We start from the raw sequence: 18,092 nt of genomic DNA, 5'->3' as shown, positions 1-18,092 counted from the left end.
TGTCCCATTCCCAGAAAACACTGACCTTGGCCACAAGTTAGCTCCCCTTACAGCAAAACAGCAAAGTGTACATTCAAGCCCCACCTGCCCTTCCCTCCAGGGGACCTGCATTATTCCTATCAAACCCAAACTCTTCTCTCTCTCTTACTGTGGCTGGGGACAGATTTCACTGGTTAGCACAGTTTTAACATGAATCCAACCTTCTCACTTCTCTTTGAGCTTCCTTGTGTCTCAGCTCCAGCATGGGGAGCACTTAGAGAATATCCCCCTAAATGGGAACATCTGGTTTGCCAAAGAGGTGACCTCATACATGAGCCTCTTAAAGCCCACAAGCCTGAGTCCTGTGATTGGGAATGCTTATCTGCCAGGTATGAAAGATGAAATGAGGGCTCCAGGAATTTCGTCTCAACTTGCAAGGAAGGAGGATCTATTGTTCATGTGCTGATCAGTGCAGATTTTCAAGTTTTCTTAGGAACACAAAAATATTTGCTCTCAGGAGAACTATGTTGTTTTCCTTGAGGGCTTGTCTGTACACAATGGAACCAGAGAAACCAAATTAATCCTGGTCCCTCCTGTTGACTTCTTTCAAAACTTGGAGTGGTTTCCAGTCCAAACCAGATTTGCCCAGGCTTCCATTTAAAAATAATCCACTTACCACAGCATTCAAAGCAATTTGGCAAGCCTAGGAAGAAGTCTGACAGGAGGATGGGTGGGTTTGTTGCGGGGGGCAAGGCAAGGAATCCCATTTTTCTGTACCCTCCTCATGTGGTGCAGAGGCTGTGCCGGCCACTTAACACGCTGAGCCCATGGCCTACTGAGAAGAGTCCAGGGCTGTGAATGAGCATCCCTCAAGCTCTCAAGCTGGCTGGTTTGAAATCTGTGTCTATCAGGAGCAAAGATACCAAGTAAGTGCCCCTCCCCTGACAGTGCAAAGCTGAGACAACATTACGATAAACATGCAAGCATTCCTTCAACTTCAAATCATAGAAAACAATGAAGAGAAATTCTGGTGTTAAGCTATCAGCAAAAGCAAATATATTGTAAATATTTACAAGTGAGCTTGATTTTGTAGTTGTTGTTTGGGAAGGAGGCAGATAAAGGCACCAAGTTAGCCAGCAATAGAACGGGCAGGGAAGTCTCATAATCCTAGGTGCCCTTTGACTTGGGGTGCCTACACTAAAAGGAACACAAAGACAGACCCTATGCCCATCTTTTCCCCATCCTAGCCTTTGTGATCTAGTACACAGCCCTCAGAGAACCCTGAGAATTTCAGGGGTTTCCCTGGAGTGGTGCAGCCCATTGGGGTGCCAGGGTCTGGGTCTGGGTCTGGTCTTCTAATGTATTTTTCTTTCTCTTTCCCACTGCTGATTTGGGGGCAAACCATCTAATTGGAGGCACGATGAGGAGGAGGAGAGGAACAGAAGCCTTGAGCTCTCCTCTGTTCTCAAGGAATGAGGCATAGCTTGTGCTAAAGTGGAACAGTGGACCTAATACTACTGCTCTTACAATGGATTCTTGCATAGCCTAAATTTTGCACTTTGTGTGCAGCATATATGGTTTTTCAACTCTCTCTGAATGTTGTTCCATAATATACTTATATGCTCCCTGAGACTGAAATAATGTCTCCTCTCCAAGACTATAAGATCCTCAAGGCCAAGGCTTACCCCCTCTACATTGCTGACTCACCCCCATCCCAAAAATGTAGAGCAATCCACAAATATTTAGTTAATGCTTGAAGAACGGACTGCAGTTGGCATCATGCTGCTAACTTGGGGACATAGAAAGGCCCTGTCATTTAATTTAGAGGGTAATAGATGGTATTATTTGTTTATAATTCTCCTTTCCCTTCCACTCCTGCTAGAGGGAGAAGTCTATACCACCTCCCAGCTACGCTAACTTTAGGGTTGCCATGGGACTGCCATTGACCAGTAAAACATGGGCAGAAGTAATGGTGTGTCAGCCACTGGCAGTGCCTTTCTGTTGCCCCTCCTGTGGCCCTGCCTCCACCTTGAGAACCTCGTGCCTCTGAACAGCAGTGGGGCTACCGCTGGGGTCTGGGCGCTAGGACAAGAAGATTGGAGGAGCAGGCCCCAGCCCATCCTGCAGCCTGGAGTCAAGCCCAGCCACACACAGCAGGGAACCACTAGAGCCACAGCTGACACACAGCACCATGAATGAGGAATAAATGTTTAATATTGTAAGCCACTGGATTTTTTCCTGGGTTGTTACCACAGTAAAAGCTAATACATGGAATCTCTTTTAAAATCACATTTGCCATAGAGCTAAAGTGCTGTGAATCAATTCGGTCACAAAAAAATATTTAGATTCTTTCTGGCAGTTACCAAAGAAGTTTGACCTTGCTACTGAGTTATAATGAAAGCAAACCTCTGACCAGATTTCCCTACATAATGTAAACATTTATTAAATAAATATGTATTAATACAGGCATAAAAATGGACCTTATTACCTGCTGTCCCAGCTCAGGAAAGTCCCAGCTCTGTCCCTTTAGTGTCCCACCCACCATCTTTACTGAAAGGTTTGCTAGAAGCAGACACTAAACATCTCAGAGGCAGAATTCTACCCTTTCTGTAGGCATTGGGCAATTAAAACTCTTTGTAGCAATGCCTGAACAAGAGACTTACGGGAATCAAGACTCAGGTAACATCCCTAAAGGAGCAAGCCAGAGGCCTTGCTGAATTCTTAAGTCCCATTCGTGCAACAATGGTGAATATCTCTAACATATAGACAGCAGAGATACAAGTTCAGACCATTTATAGACCTTGTCATGGAGAAGTTTACAGAGTTGGGCAGGGGCTCTTGGATCCTGTGGCTAGGATTCATGATGGGCTTTGGTTGCCTGAGAATCCCCTAAAAATCAAGTTGTGTGTGTGCATGTGTATGCAGTGTTGTAGGAAAAGGTCAATGTCGCTCATCAGATCTGTAAAGGAGCCCATAACTCAAAAAGGGCAAAGAAATGCTTTCCCATGGAAGCTGTAAGAGATTATTCTATAACAAATGCATTTACTCCAACTTTGCTATGGAGGATCAAACTATAGACTACATAAGAATAGACTTTTAGTCAAATGACCAAAAATGCTTCTTACACATAATAACTATGGTAGTTAAGAGCTTATTTTAAAAATGTCCTCCTAACAGAACTAATGACTAATAAAAATGGTACATGTTCTAATGAAGGAAACTCCATGCCTTACCGTCATAAAAGTCAATCATAGACTCAGCAGAACAAAGGATAGAGGTTGCTTTGATACGCGACAATGCCCACAGGGCAATAGTAGCAACTCCCAAGTCTCATTTTAATCAACATTTGCCTTTTCATTCCAAGTATGAAGTCGAATGGGAAGAATTTACAGCCATGATTTAACTGTCTACTGCTCACTGCTGGCTCCATTACTTAGAATAGACATCACATGTAAGATAATAAACACACAGGTAGCAGGGACATTGCCCCCTTCAAACTGTCCAAGCCTGTTCAACAAAGAGCATAGCTGATGTCAATGAAATTCGTGGCCCAAAAAGTTATTTGATTTTATCATGCAGTTTCCATAACCCCTACCACATCTTCACATATGCCAGTTTGAGAAGCACAGGTTTAGCTTCTCTGAGGTTTATTTTCCTCCATATACTAAACGGGAATAATCATACTTAAATCAAAAGGTTCTTGGGGGCCGGGCGCAGTGGCTCACGCCTGTAATCCCAGCACTTTGGGAGGCCGAGGCGGGTGGATCACGAGGTCAAGAGATCGAGACCATCCTGGTCAACATGGTGAAACCCCGTCTCTACTAAAAATAACAAAAAATTAGCTGGGCATGGTGGCACATGCCTGTAATCCCAGCTACTCAGGAGGCTGAGACAAGAGAATTGCCTGAACTCAGGAGGCGGAGGTTGCAGTGAGCCAAGATCGCACCATTGCACTCCAGCCTGGGTAACAAGAGCGAAACTCCATTTCAAAAAAAAAAAAAAAAAAAAGGTTCTTGGGAAAATTGGCTCAATCTTATAACATAACCATGCTACCTAGTACCCAGCAGGCACTCAACAAATGTTAAAATCTACCTCCATTCCCACTTGCCATCCAGCTCTGTGCTTCTCAGAGTGGTCTCCAGAGCTGCAGGATCACTGGGAGCTTCTAAGAAATGCAAATTCTCAGGCCCACCCTAGACTTACAGATTCAGAAATTCAGGGGTGGAATCCAATGAAGTATGTTTTAATAAGTCTTCTGCATTATTCTGATACATCCTAAATTAAAAACCACTGATATAGATAAATCATTCTTAACCACAGCTGTACATTAAAACCATCTTAGCTTTTAAAAAGTCTCTACTCACCCCAAGACTAAATCAGAATTTCTGTGGGGTGAGGGTCATAGGAGCATTAGTAGTTATCAACAGGTCCCCAGGGATTTAAACGATTGAATTTAAAGGGCAAAGGAAGTCCGCTTCTCTGCCCTTGGCAGTCTGCACTGGATGCTTGAATATCATCAATATCACCAATATAGAGTCTCTTCTGAACTCAGACCTGCCATACCACTAACCAGCTGCGGGGCCTTGGAAAAGTTTTCTGTATTCTGTTAGCCTTTTTTTTTTTTCACTTATAAAATGAGGATCATAATGATCCATCTTGCACCTTCTTATTTCCCAATGGGAACACTGAATTCCAAAGCCTTCATCCCTTGCCCACGTCACATATAGCAGTAGTAGCAGACCAGGGCCCAGCCTTTGCCATGTTCTCTTCTGCATAGAGTCATGTGTATGGGTGTGGGGCAGAGAAACATCTGGAGCCCTGGAGAAGGGGTCGGTAAACTTTATAATATTTTTCGTGTAAGTATTGGGAGGGAGGGCTTCCAGCTAATGACTATGGAATGTGCCATTAAGAAAGGTGACTGCAGGACTTGCAGGACTCAGTGGAAGCTGTGTGGGGTGAGGAGAAGGATCGGCAGCAGGACAAGGAGTCACTGATGGGTGTGCACAAGGATAAACACACCATTCATATTCCACTGGAGCTGACGGAGGGGCAGGCAGCTTTGGTTAGGACACTTGGAGACTTTGAGATTTCAGAGGCAAATTAGGAACAGGGCTTGGAAAAGCTAGGGGCAGCACGAAAGAGAACAGGAGGGATACCTTTGTGCACTCTGCTGTGATTGGGAGGGAGAAAGGAGAGACCCAGGGACGATTTAGCAATTTCTCTTGCTTGGTAAGGGTGTCATAAGCCCAACAATTCACAAGATCAGCAGTGTGGAAGTCCAGAAAGGAAGTATTTAGCTCTAGCAAAATTTGACTTTGGGTTTATTGAATCTATTATCTTTATTTTTCTTCTCCTTCCCATGCTCCCTTCCCATGATGTACACACACTTAAGAATCATCATGTCTGCTAGTGAGAATGATTATTGTCGTCTGAGAAGAAGCTTCAAACTAAGCTTCAATGTTCCTGCCTCCAACTCGTGTTCATCCTCATATCAGGGATAAAGTGAAGGGGAGGAGGCAGCTGGTTCTGCCCTGCCGTCCAAGGATGGTTACAGTAGTCACTGCTGTGGAGTGAATGTTTATGTACTCCCCAAATTTATATATTAAAATTCTAGCCCCCACAGTGATGTTATTGGGAGATGGGGCCTTTGGGAGGTGATTAGATCATGAGGATAGAGCCCTCATCAATGGGATTAGTGTTTATATAGAAAGGGACCACAGAGAGCCCTCTCTTTTTTCTGCCGTGTGAGGATAATGAAGGCAGCCATCGGGAACCTAGAAGGAGGTTTTTACCAGAACCCGACCATGTTGGCCCCTGATCTCAGACTTCCAGCCTCCCAAACTGTGAGAAATAAGTTTTCATTTTTTATAAGCTGCCTAGTCTATGGTTCTTTATTAAAGCAGCCCAGACTAAGACAGTCACCATGTGCCGTGTGGTCGCGAGGCTCTGCCCCACATTTTCTTTCCTGATTCCGAATTCCTGATTCTGACCTTGGCCTTCATACTCACAAGGCTTGGGTCTCTCATTAATGTTCTGAGGTGCCTCTTCCCACCTTCTGTCATTCACTGTTGACCAGGAATGACCCCTACTGTGGTGACTTCGAAGGCAATAAGACATAATCAATTAATTGGACAAAAGTGAAGACCTTAACTATTTCCTGTATTTATTATAAACCAGAAGGAACTCCAGAAGTATGATTCTTATCTCAAGCATTTTAGAAGTTTCTTAGCAATTTTTACATCAGTATCACAGAGGTTTTAAAGCTATTTGCACTAGAAAACTAGCTTTTATGTCAGATATTATTTCCTTAAAAAAACCTCTGTAGTCGTCATCCCCAAACTGTGACTCACTTTATCTAAAGAAACATTTGAGAGTTCAAAATTCCAGCACAAACAAATAAATACCCTGGGTACCTACCACCTTGAAGTGTACTACAGTGGTTTACCTTCTGCAGGGAGGGAGAAAGGAGAGAGAGCTGGGAAGGAATTTGAAGAAAGCAAATATGAGAGTCCCGTGAGCTCAGAAGGTATGTCATGGGCCAAAGCCTGCAGGTCTGGCCTGCCTGGAGCATGCATGCAGAGCCCACCAAGTTCAGTGGAAGCTGAGCTCAGCATGCGGAAATGCACAGTGGGAACAGACGGTGCAAATGTCAGAGCACAGGCCCCAGCCAGGCATACAGCTATAGGCACATGGGTACTGGGATCCAAACTGGAAGACTGGAAAAGCATCCAGGAAGGAAGTACTAGGAGAGGTCTATCTTCTAGCAAGTTTGTAAACAGCTTCTTTAGCATCAACTGTTGGGACTCAGAGGCATGGGCTGGTCCCCTAAATCTAGCAAGATTGTAATGCACATAGATTGCAGATAGAAGTAGTGAACCAGGCTAATGCTAGGCCTCAAATGTGTTGTGATTGGCCTGTACAGAGTTTAAAAGGAATGAACTGATAAGACCAGGGTATCATCTCAGTATCAATGTCCTAGTGGAGATACACTATAGTTATGCATGATGTTATCATTAGGGGAAGCAGGGAAGGGTGACTGACATCTTTCTGTATTATTTCTCACAACTGCATGCAAATCTACAATGATCTTGAAATCAGGTAAAAAACTATTAATGAGCTAAACTTTATAAATCAGAAGATGTCACTTTTTTTTTTTTTGAAAAAGCTCGTTTTCCAGCTTCTCTTGAGACAGAAGATCAGACAGCACCAGGCCCACCCTGTGTTCCCACGATAACATGTTCTCCCATAACAATCAGAAGAAGCAGAGAAGCATCTGATGCCTCCAAACAGGCATTACGATCTTCATTTTGCCCCTTCTCTATCCAGCCCGCTTCACTATTTATGTTATTTGTCTGGTCTCAATGGACATTAGATTTTTCTGTTTTTCTATACAGAGGGATAGAGTTAAAGACTGGACCGTCCGAGAGGTCATCTGAGTTCACACAAGTTTTCTGGCATTGAATACTACATCATGAATAAGAACACAAGGACACCTCACTATCCTGGTGCCCTTGGGGCCTTGCACATAATAGGTATCATTATAGTATTCTCCTACAGTAGAAGAACCACTTAGGATGGGTTCCAAGAAAAATCAATGACATACTAAATGTCATGCCACAGCAATTTCTGTCATAACTCAGGAGCCACATAAAATACAGTGAGTTCTTAAAGTCATAAATACTGTGAAATTATTTATGAAACAGGTATTAGGTAAGGTCTAATTTACCAAAATTGGAAATACCTAGACACAGGTTTAATTGGAACTCTCCACATATGTGCACTCTATGATTCCAAGACAAGGTGCCATTCCAAATTGAGTCTGTCTTTTCGTTTTCTGAAGTTAAAACATTTTCCACATTAGAAACCTGTCCCCTTTGGTTTCCACATGGTAAATTACTCAAGTGGAATCATTTACCCCAAAGGCAATGGAATGTTCCCATTATCATCAAGCAGCAAAAGGCAAAATAGCCAATGGGGCAGAGACAGGGAGGATAAATTCAGGTCATTCTTGTTGCACCAAAAAAAAAGCATTATATTGACTTACAGATTTAGATCTATCTCTGTAGTTATTAAACGATACTTTGTACAACCTTTAGTCTGCTCAATATATGGTCCAACCTCCCTACAACCACCTCTCACTATGCACATTAAACACATTATACTCAGGAGTCGGTGTTTTTCCTGGTTAAGCCATTCTAATAGCGGTGCTCTCGCAGAATGTTACTATGAAAATCAGATTTTCCTTGCAAGGAATCTATTAAGGGGGGAATATTATAGCACACAAACTAATAATAAAGAGAGAGCATGATATTTTTACATATTCCTTAACACAAGAGTTAACTTACCAGGAGAGTTAAATTACATTTAAAATTCAGGGGCAGATGTAGGTCTTGGCTAATGGTCCCTCCAGTGCCTGAGTCAAGGATTCATTGACAGGGTTCTCTCATCCCGCCCTAGTGTTGAACTTTGACCTGCAATATGCTCGCTCTATGCTTAGCTGTTTTACAAATTGGTAAATACACAGGCCAAGCTGCTGCTGTCCATTATGTCCCAGATTGATTCAGTTTGGTTACACAGGTTAGTTCAACCCCATCGCTCCCGCTGATGCTGCCTTGGTCCACACTGGCAGAAATGGGGTTTTTCACGTTGCCAATTGTACCATGTCATGGCCAAAGAAATTATATTCTGGAAATTCCTTGCAAAATGCCTGCAGTCTGAGATTCGGCTGTTGCCAGTGGCCACTAATCTGACCACAGCTCATGTATTTGGAAAATTTAATTATTAATGTGAGGTGCTCACTCTACTGTATTGAAAGTAATGGCTATAACATCCAAGCCAAGTTGTTTCATATGAAACATGGAATTGGTTTGCTCTGTGTGGGGCATCAGCTGGACTCTGCTATGAGGCATCTGGTGAGGCCATGAGTCCTCTCCAAGTTTTCTGCTGCAAGCCTGTGACAGCCAGCTGGCAGAGCAGCTGCAGGCACAGGTCACTTTGGGAGCCAGCTGACCACACTCCCTCAGATAATACATTAATAGGTCAAAGGAGGCTCTGGCTCTCACTCTGAACAAGTGTGTTTGGTCACCAGGGGTTCCATTGACCATTGGGCTGTAGAACGTGCAAATAATTTGCAGCTTCCCTAATTAAGCTAAACCCCAGTCCCCAAAGTAGAGCTTGACCTCAAAGTGCTATTTTTATTTCTTATTCAAATGCACTGTTGCAACCACACATCCCCTATCTGTATACAAAGGTTCTGTTTCTGAGGCTTTTGAAAACAACTATTTTCTCTTTCCATTTTTTGAAATGATACATTTATTTTGAATAGCTGTAGAATTACAGATATAGATGGAGATCAAATATGGTTTTGATTCCCAGAGATGAGTTTATCTGAGCAAAAGTAAAACATCATTGTGGGTGGTAGATAATAAACAATTTGTTTGAATTTCGGTGAAATAAGTGTGTTAGACCAGCAGTCACATGTAATCAAATATTTCTGATTTTCATTGAGTGATGTTTCTCTTTGTTACTGAGAGATGTCAGGTTTCTGTTCGGCTCTGATAAACGTCAAGTCTCTCCTACCTCTTCATAGTTTGGCAGCTTATTATACATTAAACAAATATCTAGAAAACGCCTCCTTTAATGCCAGGTGCTCTGTGGAGCTCTCTGTGTAATTAGCATTAAAGGAGATGAAGACCTTTTCTTCAGAGAATAAAACTAGTGGAAATTCTGCTCTAGTCATCCTTTCCTAGAAAAAACATGTGTCCTGTTTTCCAGCTTCCAGGAGATAGGAAATTTCTCACACGGACTTCATAGAGCTACCCTTTGGATTTGTTTTTTAGAATTCACATATCAGTATATACGATGAAAATGACATTTTCTGGAACAACTTTTTCGCATTCACAAAACTACCTACATGATTTCTGAGAGCCCAGCAGCCTTAAAAGAGAATAGAATCTGTTCCTCTGTGTTCTTTGTGAAAAGGATCACAGCAAATGGAAACCTCAGGCATCTTGAAAGGCCTTACTTCTGAAAGATTTGGGTTTACACTCTGCTGTTCAACTAGACTTGCAGAGATGAGGGCTAATGCTCAACTTGGCACTGGAAATAATCTGCTTTGGCATTATGCGAAAGAAAAAAGTTAGGTTCACATTGCATTGAAATAGCCACAACCTGTAGAATTTTTAGAGGCTGTTTTTATTTGTATCATGCCATAGCATTTCTACTAAGCTCAGAGTTGCCATTCTGAGCTTAGTGTGAGAGGCAGCTCATACCTCTGGACCAAATGATTTTATCCTAGAGAAAACTCTAGTCCCAAAGCAACATGCAACTTCCTCGAGGTTTGGAAAAAGAGGCTTCCAAGTGTAGCATCTTTTTATTTTATAAAACTCCCTTCCCTGCCAAACATTTGGTTTTGCACGCATCTGAGGGTGGGGCGATGCTTAGAATGAGAGTGAGAAACACAAGATTTAGTAAAAGTGTTGCCAGATACTCTGCTTTTGAAATGTTGCTTAAAATAAAAAACACTTTTCTCCTTACTCTTTGATATGAATAGTGAAAATATCTTTCTTTTTTTGCCCTGGAAAGTATGGTTTTCTTTGTTTTGCTTTGTTTTTTCAAAAGTCAGTTTTTTATTTGTTTCTTTCTTTTAAGGATCACAGGCAACTCTTCCATTTGACTTGTCTGGCTATTTGGATTATGGGCCCCCGACATGTGGCACATGGCTCAGATCAGTCTTAGAGGGCCCAGAATGGCCAGCTCTCTCAGTTTCTCATTTTTGGCAATTCAAAGGGCAATTTCCCATTTAACCCTGCCTGCCTCCTTCACACCCCTGGAAGACGCGTACTTCTCTCGCACTAGGTAAGCCTACAGCATTTCCAAAGATGGTGCAGCCTGGAATCAACCCCTGGCCCACTTTCCCAGGTTGATTTTGCGAGAGCAGTGGGTCAGTCTGGCAAGTGACCGTGAACTGTCAGAGCAGTGGCAGGTGTCCTTCCCAGCAGAGAGCTGTCGAGGTGCACAATGTGGGAAATATGCTAATCCGAGGGGTTGGGATGGGAGCCCCAGGCTTTGTTACCTCTCATTTGAGAGGCCTCAGTGTGCTTTTGACAAGATGGAGCTATTGTCCTCCTGGGCCTCCAAAGGGAGGATTCAGAGGAGAACCACAATGTAGATCAAAGGATGGAACAACAGGACCTGGGAGCAAAGGCTAAATGGCCCTGGTATTATTTTGCCTGGAGAAGAGAAGGCTGGAGGTGGGGTGGGTCAAGTAGGCCATAATGGTGAAAAAGCTATTATGTGGTGAATGTGACCAGCTGTTCAACATTTTGAGTGAGAAGAAAAGACGTAGGAGAAAATGAATGTAAACTGCAATGTGAGAAATTTGGTTGACATAAGGAAAACATTTCAAACAGGGAGGGTTGTTAGACACTAAAATTAGTGACAGAGGGAATACATTTCTTAGATGAACTTTAAAACTACGATATTTCAGTCAAGAGGTTTTAAGGCAAACTTGCCTGGATGTAGGGAGTCAACAGGAAAAAATGTTGAGACCCACTTCACTTAAATATGTGTAACATATGATTTTACACAAACTGCTCTTTACAATGGACATTTTCTCAGAGACTAGCATTAGAAGCTGCTACACAGGACTTCTTTGACCTTGCTTTAATGATTTACTTAGCTGAGATGGGAATTGTCTTTGCAGCTAAGTGATTGACAAGTACCTTGGGTGATGGGCATTCTGATTCCAGTTCTGCAGCTAATCAACTCTGAGACTTCCAACAAGCACAGAACCTCAATTTCCTTAAATGTCAAACAGAGACAATAGCTCTGTTCTACCTCATAGGATGGCTTGGAGGAACACATTATAAAAGGAATGAAAAGCACACTGAACCCAAGTATGTAGTAATTAGACTGTTCAGACCTCAGGGCTGCTCCCAAATACAAAAGTGCTTGGCTCTTAGTATTGTTTTAATAAGTTACTCCCGACCAGACTAGGAGTGAGAAAAGAGAAGGATCGGGGGCAAAAGGAGGATTCAAGAGCATAGTTCAAATGGTATGGGGGCTGCTATTTTATTCTTGCCTCTCTCAGGTCTATAGTTCAACATCAAGCAAAACTGGGTGGTATATACCAGTGCAAGGCAAACACCCAGTTCTTTGATTAAACTGTGACCTCTGCAGTTTGGGACATTTCAATTGGAAACATTTCTTCATGAAATCTTCAACTAACAGAACTAGAAAACTCCATTGCCCTTAATGTTTCTAATAGGTCAGTCTTAAATAAATTTAAAAATAGACAAATAAATGAACCTCAGTGTTTCAACACAGTGATAAAATCAGGGAAATTTTTACCCTTTGTGTGGGTTCAGACTGAAGGCATATTTAGTCACAATGAAAGAAAAAAGCCTTCTACAGAAAACATTTCTTTTAAAAATGAAGGCAAACCTAAAAGACCTTTTTAGATAAAGCCTGAGAGGTTTCGTCACAAGCAGATTGGCACTATAAGACATGTACAGGAGGTTGTTTAGAGCATGCCTGCCTCTTAAGGTTGTAGTCAATTGGAACTCTGTTCTTCTGTCCCTAATGCTTCTGTGCTGCTGCGATCAGAGACAGAACCCTGAACTGTGGCAGTCATGCAACTCTAGAATGTTCAAGGTAAAAAGGACCACATGGGCACATTTCAACAAATCTCGTTGTTTTCCAAATAGGAAATAGAGGGTCCAAGAAATAGCAACAAAGAGTAATGGAATTAGTAGGGGGGCAACATTGGAATTTGTCCCCAAATCCTATGGTTGCCCAGTCATATGATTTATCCCATTGGAAAGGCCACAAACTGATCTCTAAGGGGGTAAATATGGCTCACAGCCATATTTCATTTGGCTCATAAAGTGGATTTTAAAAACTAATTTTAAATTTCTTATATGGAAAAACTAGAAGACATAGGTGAACCATGTACCTCCGTGGTACATGGTACATAATTATAGGTGCATAAGCCTACAGCTGGAGTTCCAGTGTTTTCCTCCCTGTTTAGATGAAACATATACTCTTTTGTTTGGCACAATCATTACCATGCCCTAAGGTCTCCCTGATGAGGAAGCCATAGGTGATTTAGAACATATCTCCACGCTCACACATATGCTCCTCTTAACCATCCATTTCACTCATTTGTATGGTTGTCCTGGGCTGGTGACACATTTCATTTTGCAAACCCTTCCCTACCACATGCTGCTTCTATTTTCCTACTTAGTAAAACCATTCGTGATTATTTCTGCAAAGAACAAAGAAACGAAAAAACATAATGACTATATGCATGTGTGACATACCCCTCATCCTATAGTGATAATGTGTATAGCCCTGGAGACATATACACATTCACAAGGCAGTTAAAGGAACTGGTTCATATTACTCACTTTTGCATGAGACTCTAAACACTGCCAAAGACCCACTTTTGTATTCCAATATTCTGAAGGAAAGTGATCACCATTTTGATATTTCTCTCAATTTCTGCTGAGTAAAAGGGGTCCTCCCCTAGTATTCTCTACTGGGTTTTCAAATATCTTTTGGGGAAGATAGGGTAAGAAAATCTGTTCATTTTAAGACACTATTAAAAAGATAGACACATTTGTTCACCCAAATGAATTTTACAGTAACATTATTTATAATAGTCGAAATGTAGAAACCTAGATTTCCATCAAATGATAAATAAATAAATGAAATATTTTACACCTGTACATTGGGGTATTATTTGGCAATTAAAAATGAAGTACAGCAGCATGGAGAAATCTTGAAAATATTATGGTAAGTGAAAGAAACTAGCTGTAAGCCATCACATATTGTACGATTCCATTTACACGAAACGTCCAGAATAGGCAAATTCCAAAGAGCCAGATTACTGCCAGCTAGGCTAGGGCTGGGGCCTTGGGAGGACATGAGAAACAACTGATACTGGTTATGAGATTTCTTTCTGCAGTGATGAAAACGTCCTAAACTTGATTGTGGTGATGGCTGCCCAAGTCTGAGAATAGTACACTTTCATGAGTAGAGAGTATGTAGGTAAATTATATCTCAATAAAGCTGTTACTTCAAAAAAGATAAAATAGGCTAAATCTTTTGAAATCAGGAAAGGGGAAGTAATATCTTGGGGTGAGCTTGCTATGGGCCAGGCAGCATCCGATGTGTTTTTATGTATTTTATTCGAGCCTCACAGCAACCTGCCAGGAGGTTTTATTCTGTCCATTTCACAGTTGAAGAAATAAAGGCTCACAGAGATTAGGCTGCCTTACCTTGTCTCTTGTTCAGCAGAGATCCAAACCAGATTTGACTCCCAAACAGCCTGCCTCGCCCCACTGCATCTCAGCAGTCACCCAGCATTTTCTCCTTCTCTAAAGACAAGGAACTAATAGAGACTTGCCTCGGCTGGTTCTTACTGCTGCACGTGACTATTTAATTATGAGCAGGATACCAACTCTTCTTTCCTAAAGAGCTACCCTGAGCCATGCCAGCTGATTCAACAGTCTTTCTAAAGTCAAATGGGGCCTTTTTTCCTCAAGGTGACATGCGTGCTATTCTAAATGCAGAGCTAGACTCGCCTAAAACAATTCTCTGTCTGCTGTCTGTTGGCATTTTCTCACTTACCCAATATCTTCCTTGAACTCACCTCTGCTTGCTCCCTCATTCCACATTAGAGCTAAAAAACATTGCCTAATGCAGTTTTCCTCCCTACCCCACCCCTGCCTATGTAAAGCAGCATCCAGGTAGCACTGAACATGTTTATGGCCTCCTAATTCTATTGTTACTCATGTCTCTAATCATTAACATCAAAGAGTGCTTACAAATTAATTCATATGTACAAATTCCTCACCTGAGCATTCAAAATGCATGAATCAGCATCCAGCCCCTACCACTTTAAGAGGTTACATTAAAGCACAGATCATTAAGGAGCGTGGACAAGGTGGAGAGAGGGGAGAGAAATTCAAATAGAATTCATGCTCCTTGCCTTAAATGAGGATCAGTCTGAGCTATATACAAGTGGGCAGCCAGCAGAGAGCGTCTGGGATGCAAGCCATCTCCAAGCCACAGGCAAGCCTGCGTTTACTCACATCACAATCCATTATTATCCCAGCCAGGATCCAAACCTTACCCCTACTGAAGCAAGAGCCAACCAGTGACCTCAGCTGGGTCATCAGGACCACTGCAGCCACTTCCAGCCTCAGCTCTCTGATCTAACAGCCACAGTCAGCCCTTACTTTCCTTTCTGAACAGGGCCAGCGTGCTTCCTCCTGCCTATCAATATTTAACTACCCTGTCAAGTCACATTACATCACCTGCACTAAATCCCAACCCAGTGATAGCTAGAGGGTGTGCCTGCTCTATTCAATTCAACTCAGCTAAACTTTATCTAGTGCCTTCCATTCATTCATTTCCTTCCACATGTACTGAGCGCCTAACTGCATTTGGCACTGGGGATATAGAAATGAAAGATCCACTCCCCAGATTCTAGTGGGAAAAAGACGAAATAATATGGTATGTGCTATTCTGCCAGAGCACAGAGTGCAGGGGACACTCCCATTCCAGGCTGGCTGGGAAGGGATAGAGCAAATAAGGCCAGAGAATTCCCAAAGATGGCAACACTTAGAGTGACATTTCTAATGGACCAGGGTATATCAGGAAGACAAACGGATGATGCATACATGGCCTCTGTCCTCAAGGAGCTTACACCCAATACAGTTTGCTGTATGGTCCTACAGATAAACAGGATTGCTTACATATATGCCACAGGCGAAGTGCAGAATATTAAATCAGAGAGAGCAGCCCTTTGTTGTTGTTGTTTTGTTTGTTTTCTTGGCAAGTTGTGTCCTGAACAAAGATGTCTCAACTGTGAAAGCTGGCTGTCTCCTATAGATCCCTTGGTGCTACAAATCTAGGAGGATTCTTCAGAGAGCTGAAAAAGCAGATAAATCCAGTGAATAGAGGAACTAACTGCCTGTGGCCCTTTTTCAGGACCAGGGAAAGAAGAATTCAGGTCACAGAGTAACATTTTTCTCTGGTCAAAGGAATTCATCTGGAACAAACAGGCTTGGCCAAAGGTAAACAGGGATCTCTCACTGCCCTCCTAATCTCTCCATGACTTTTCTAAGGCAACATTGCCCGACACTTAATGAAGTGTTGATAGCTTTTTTAAAGAATAGAGATGGATATGTCGAGCCACTTGGCATCACTGAAACTGCAGCCTTTAACTTCATCTATGATGAGAAGCCTCAAAGCTATTCACTTTGGGATTCTTCTTTTTTTAAGGTTGAATTTACCACCAAAACATGGCTCTCAAATATACCCATACAATCCCTTTTCTACCAAAACTGACTTCAGTTTCATGCTCCAGAGAACAAAGACCCCCATTTATGTGTGAACATTCAAAGGACCCCACCACTGGGGAGCCTAAAAGGCTGCCACGGGAAATCCCGGTGTATTTGAATTGCAAAACACAGCCTGGGGATCCCAATACATCTAATTTGGGACATGTTCCAAGCTCAGGAGCCTCTCTGCATGGAAGCAGCTTTGTTAGTCAGTTTCTCAGACAATTTTCTAGTTCCACATGCACGCTTCCCCAAGTGTTTCCAGGATGAACTCTTACAGTCTGTCGGGATATTTTACTACAAGGTATTTAGAGTTTTGACAAATACTAACTGACATTGCCACCATTCCAGTGAAAACTGATGACCCATAGCTAATGCCTGCTTCTTGGTTGTGGCTCAAGACCTTTTTGAGTCAGTCAGTGATTGTAAGCGGAATGACGCTCCAGACCTCTCCTTCACATCCTAGAAGCACAGTTTGATTTCAATCCATTAATACGTTTGCATCAAAAGTTGAATCATCATGAAACTGAAGGGAAGTTGCGCCTCAGTCAAGCCTGTTCTTTTTTTTAAACCAAGACTTATTCAGAACCCTTTTTGCTTAATAACATATAACACTTGGCATTAGGAATATTATATGTTATTAATTGAAGAATTGCTACTACTAATTGCCAAGTGCCCAGGGACTTCTGGATCCAATTAGAATGGATTTTTGACATTTATCTTGCAATCCCACTGGAAGGACAAGGTGCTATATGACCTTTAGTCGGTTTTTAAAGGCAGTTTTAGTAAATTTTAGCCCTATCAAGTAATTTTTTCAAATAATATTATGAATGTCATCAATGGTGAGATAAGTATTAGCTCGTGGAAAATAACTAGCAAATATGACTGACATTTCTAGAAGTAAATCATAAGAAACCTCAACTTTCAAAAGAGAACGTTTAAAATGTATTCCATTTATCTCTTTTGTATCCAGCTTTAGAAAATACAAGAAAGAGAAGGTTTTTGTTTGCTTACATTTTGTTTTTAATAAGAAGTCTTAAAGAGAAATTCTAAAGCAAGACTAATTTCTCCAAATCCAGTGAATAACATTCATATGTGTCAGAAAGCAACTGGTATTGCGTGCTCATCGTGGCAGAAAAGTATAAATAGAGAACTTGAAGCCATTAATGTGACCCCAGGCAAGTCAATCCTTAATTAGGATCTAAACATGCTCTACTTCCCTCTTAGGAGAAGAAACTAAGTAAAAGTGATGGATTGTTTAAGGTACACACCAAAACTCCTAGGTGACAGGGAGTACTATGCCTTTTAAAACCCCATTTTTACAGGATTAAGACCCTATAACTTGTCCAGGGTCACAGAAGAGTCCTTCTCACGCTGCTGTTAACTCTCTCAATTTTCTCAGGCTACAGAGGTTTCCCAATCAGTGTGACTGTCAGTGCTAACTCCAGAAAAGTCCCTGGCTGACCAAGATGGCCACCCAACTCAGATAATGTTAGAACACCATCTTGGAAGTGATTTCATATTATATGATAAATAATTATGCATCTTGCCTGAGCCAACAAGTTCTGATTCTTTAAAATTCAGTTGACTTTTTGAAACAGATATCATCTGTAGCCAGGGAACAGATAATATGATTTTCAAGGTGGGTAAAAATTGTGATGTGAAAAATACAAGGATTTTACTTGCTACTTTGCCTCATGGTGTGGTCTGTAGGACTAGCAATGTAGCATCATCGGGAACGCATTAGAAGCAAACACACCT

General features: G+C 41.9%; 1 protein-coding gene across 5 annotated transcripts in view; it reads right to left on the bottom strand.

Moving 5' to 3' along the window:
* NCKAP5 (NCK associated protein 5) overlaps positions 1–18,092 on the bottom strand; it is a 970,844-nt gene that overhangs the window by 724,598 nt on the left and 228,154 nt on the right. Inside the window, exon 1 of one of the 5 annotated variants that reach the window (XM_064382826.1) lies at positions 15,119–15,168. The exons of the other annotated variants lie outside the window; for them this stretch is intronic. The gene's annotated coding sequence lies outside the window, so the exon portion shown is untranslated. Of the gene's footprint in view, positions 1–15,118; positions 15,169–18,092 lie in introns of those variants that run through there. 5 annotated transcript variants of the gene reach the window in all.

Source organism: Aotus nancymaae, unplaced genomic scaffold (assembly GCF_030222135.1).
Source record: "Aotus nancymaae isolate 86718 unplaced genomic scaffold, 86718_ANA_hifiasm-v0.15.2.pri h1tg000029l, whole genome shotgun sequence".
NCBI lineage: Eukaryota > Metazoa > Chordata > Mammalia > Primates > Aotidae > Aotus > Aotus nancymaae.
Note: the sequence above shows the minus strand (reverse complement) of the source record. Positions and strands in the feature narration are given on the sequence as shown.